Source organism: Montipora foliosa, chromosome 1 (assembly GCF_036669935.1).
Source record: "Montipora foliosa isolate CH-2021 chromosome 1, ASM3666993v2, whole genome shotgun sequence".
In the NCBI taxonomy this organism is placed as follows: domain Eukaryota; kingdom Metazoa; phylum Cnidaria; class Anthozoa; order Scleractinia; family Acroporidae; genus Montipora; species Montipora foliosa.
In genome coordinates this window covers 47,322,925-47,326,563 of record NC_090869.1, presented here as the reverse complement: position 1 = coordinate 47,326,563, position 3,639 = coordinate 47,322,925, and the positions used below count along the sequence as shown (strand labels likewise).

At 39.2% G+C, this 3,639-nt stretch overlaps 1 protein-coding gene and 1 long non-coding RNA gene across 3 annotated transcripts in view; one reads left to right on the top strand and one right to left on the bottom strand.

The window, feature by feature from the left end:
- The first annotated feature begins 279 nt into the window (after positions 1-279).
- LOC137999900 (uncharacterized) overlaps positions 280-3,639 on the top strand; it is a 3,767-nt gene continuing 407 nt past the window's right edge. Inside the window, exons 1-2 of the long non-coding RNA XR_011123026.1 lie at positions 280-1,278; positions 2,933-3,148. This is a non-coding gene — a long non-coding RNA (uncharacterized lncRNA). The remainder of the gene's footprint in view (positions 1,279-2,932; positions 3,149-3,639) is intronic.
- The window catches only part of LOC137999875 (short transient receptor potential channel 5-like), a 33,619-nt gene continuing 33,411 nt past the window's right edge, over positions 3,432-3,639 (bottom strand). The window contains exon 9 of one of the 2 annotated variants that reach the window (XM_068845844.1): positions 3,432-3,639. This exon is cut by the window's right edge and continues 479 nt beyond it. The gene's annotated coding sequence lies outside the window, so the exon portion shown is untranslated. The other variant, XM_068845836.1, reaches the window with a different exon arrangement.

The following is a 3,639-nucleotide window of genomic DNA, read 5'->3' as shown; positions in this document are numbered from 1 at the left end:
ACTGGTCATTTGTGGGTTCTAATGGTCCCGTGAGGAATGAATCAATGATGAAATGGTATATGAAATGAATCATATATAAACTGCGGATATGACACCGGAATCGCGAGGTCACGGGTTCAAACCCCGTTGAAGTCCTGAAATTTTCAGGCTTCTCTACGCAATTGTAAAAATTGCGTTCATAACTGCGAAGATCATAGCTTCACTTGATTTCATATCCGCAGTTCATATATGATTCATTTCATATACCATTTCATCACTATTTACTTTGTTCGCCGGAATCATGCATATGATCAAAGGAACAGAATTCCTAACGATTTTAGCGGAGCTCCGCGCTCGCGGAGCACCATAGCATAGGGTGCGTCGATTGACCATATTCCGGAATAGGAATACATGGAATAAAAGTTACAAATCCTTTGTTTTTACGGAGATTCACATTAATTTAAGATTGTTAAACGTCTGCTAAGATGCGCATAGAGGAAAATGCCCAGTGGCATCTTTTGGAGAAGATAAAAGAACAATCGCAGTACTGTGGTGATTGCCAGTAACTGGGTATTTTGAAATTTGGTGTTCAGTTCTGCCCAGATTCCCTTATCTATTACCAGCAGTTTTTCAAGGGTGCCATTCTGTGAAGTTTAGAAGGCCCTAGCCACCGGAGAAATTCCGGTTTAATCCTGTTAACTTTACTTAACGCGTTTCCTCGATTAGTGTGACTAAACACAGTTTTAAAGCAGTGCTCGTACTTCCATTTCTACCATATTTATGCAGTTTTTACCTGGAAGCTCAAACTTGGTCAAGTGGGTCCACGAAGGTTTACATTTTTCTTCTGCAGGCTGTTACCATGGTAACGCATCTAGATTAAAACAAAGCCTATTGGATGCTTATTCCTCCTTTATGCAAAACTCACTCAATAAGGTTTTTTTTTGCAGCAAATATTGCGTACAGCTGTTATCATAGAATTTGAAGAGACAGATTTTTCATAATTCGCTGGTAGATGTTTTTTAGTTTTCCCATTTGTAGTTTTCTGCACTTAAACGATGGAAGCGAATTTACACCGCATTCTCAAGACCATCGTGAGAAGGAGAAAAAAATGCGCCATATCATTTTGTTTTGTTTGTCAAAATCCGCCCCGGACTTTAATGAATACCATTGACAGCGGAAAAACTGAGTTCAGCCACCTTAGCCAGTGCGGAGGGTGTAAAGTGCAGGTTGCAGGTTGCAGGTTAGAGTTGCACACAGGATATTTGGTTCACTACAGTGACTACGGATGGCTTTGATTGTGTAAGATATTCACACCTCACGCATTGGTTTGAAAAAGTTAACAAACTTTTTCAAAGCTTTTGGCATGCTGTCACGCATGCGCCACCGGTTACTGGTGACACTGCTCCTTCAATCCATTTCGTTTTTTAAAAGCTATATGTAAATTATGTCAAAATATAGTATGTAAGAGGTCAGCTTGCAACAATTCGGAAGCAAATGATCTAGGAAAGCAGGAACCACATCAAGTGTTTTTGTTTGTGAACAGCACACCTTGAAAACTATTATTTTTAAATAAGTTAACGGTTTGTTTTGTTTTTGTTTTGTTTTTTTAACGATATACGTGTAGGGAAAACTGAAAAAGTTTGTTGCGCTATTTTTTTTCTTTTTTTCTCCGGTAAGATTGATTTTGAAAATAGGGTTTTCAAAAATAAACCATGTAGGACTTAATACTCTTTTCATTTGAGTTGATGCAAATAGAAATTTACCATGTTAGGGACCTTCAGCTCGCCACGCTTTTGAGACACGGACGGCGACCGGACGTTTACGTTTTCGTTTATTATCGACAACGTTTGCACATCAAGTCGAACACTGTAGCCTATCCCAGATTTTTAAACTAATCATCTCTAATGCAAAAAATATACTTAGCAATATAAACGTGGTTTGGTGAACACAAGTTAAAAGGGAAAACAGCTTACTTCCGGTTGACGTGCCAGTCTCGTAAACGTCTGGTATATATCTTTTTTACGAACGTCTGGCCCTGGAATGACCGTACACCAGCACTGAATACCTTTTGTTTTACCTGACAGGTCCATTCCTATTAAAACCGGATTAGCACAAATTGAACTCATTTTCGAATGGGCTACGTTGTACAAGTAGCCATTCCTACTCTGTAGAGAGATAATTTACACTTACAGAAAAAGTCAAGCCTTTTGGAATCATTTGTAGTTGAACTGATTATGTGATGGAGGGAAGATAAATAATACTCTGAATCATTTTTGAATTTAAAGATGTGTTGTTCTGTTGAGTTATTGGGGGGTGGGGATGGTCACAGATTTCAAATCCGTATAGAAAACCGTTTTTTGCTTGTAGAATTATAAATAAACTACCGTTTCTACTATGTTACCAGTTAAGGGAGGATCAAAAATTCTGAATCCCCATTACAACCATAAACAGACTGTATGCTGTTACCTGCTTGAGGGGGATCAGAAATTTTGAATCCTTTTACAACCATGAACAGATAGCGGTTTTTGTCCAGTGTCGTGATGGAGGATCAGAAATTCTGAATCCTTTTACAACCATGAACAGATAGCGGTTGTTGTCCTGTGTCGTGATGGGGGAACAGAAAATTCTGAATCAAGCACGATGGGTGCATAATCTCTTTTACATGAAATTGCACAATTTGACGGAATTGGAAAATTGGATGTATTGTTCCTCGTGGTCTCAAGTCTTACTTTTCTCCTTCCAATTAGCCTTTTCAGCTACAAATACCAATACTGTTCTGAATTTCTTCAAATTAGAACGCCACATTTTAGTTTGGAACGCGTTTAAAATGATCATAACCAACTCGGCGCGTTATCTATCTCTTCATATCGAGCGCACCCTCGTAATTGTTAAATATGGTTCAGTTCATTTTTGCCACCACTTTGCTAATCCAATTTAACTTTATTCTTTGTAGTTGCTGCTGTCATTTTTTAGTGCGAAGTCCGAAGGACGGAGAACTATTAGGTTTAGAATGGGGCGTGATACGTCAAGTAAGCAACATAAATTTCCTGATCAAAATCCCGGTGTCAGATGTCAATATCCCAAATGGTCGGACACAATATGATGCCTTACTTGACCCAAAGAGGTTGAAAATTCTTCAAATTCTTTGTTAGACCACGCGTAGTGGTGGGTAAGTATCTCGAAATATTTCATGTAGGGGTAGGTGAGTCTGCTGGTCTTTAGAGAACAAACTGGGAAATGTCGCTGACCTACTCCCCTAAAGGTAATCTGTGGTCGATATTCGAAATCGTCGACGGCGAGAGAAGGGTGAGTCGCGTGTCTCGTTCTTAGCGGATCAGTCCGCCATTTTGATGTCGCTTTGCTGTGGAAGTTCACCTTGTACGAACGGATGTACGGACTCCACAACAATTTATGAAAGGTAAAAGAATTTTCGCTACGCATGAAAGGGGATTTTTGGTCTATTTTGTTTCTTCTATTTTATCTGGAGGGAATCTACCTGCCTACTTTACAACAACAAGCACGTTTATGGCAATTAAATTACTATGTGAGCCTTTGGTTTACTCAAATGTGCCTTTGTCGCTTTTATTTTCCTTTGCTTTTAAGATTGGCAAATGATTTTGAAACAAATCCCGTTGATCAGCGCTCTGGACCAAGGCCACT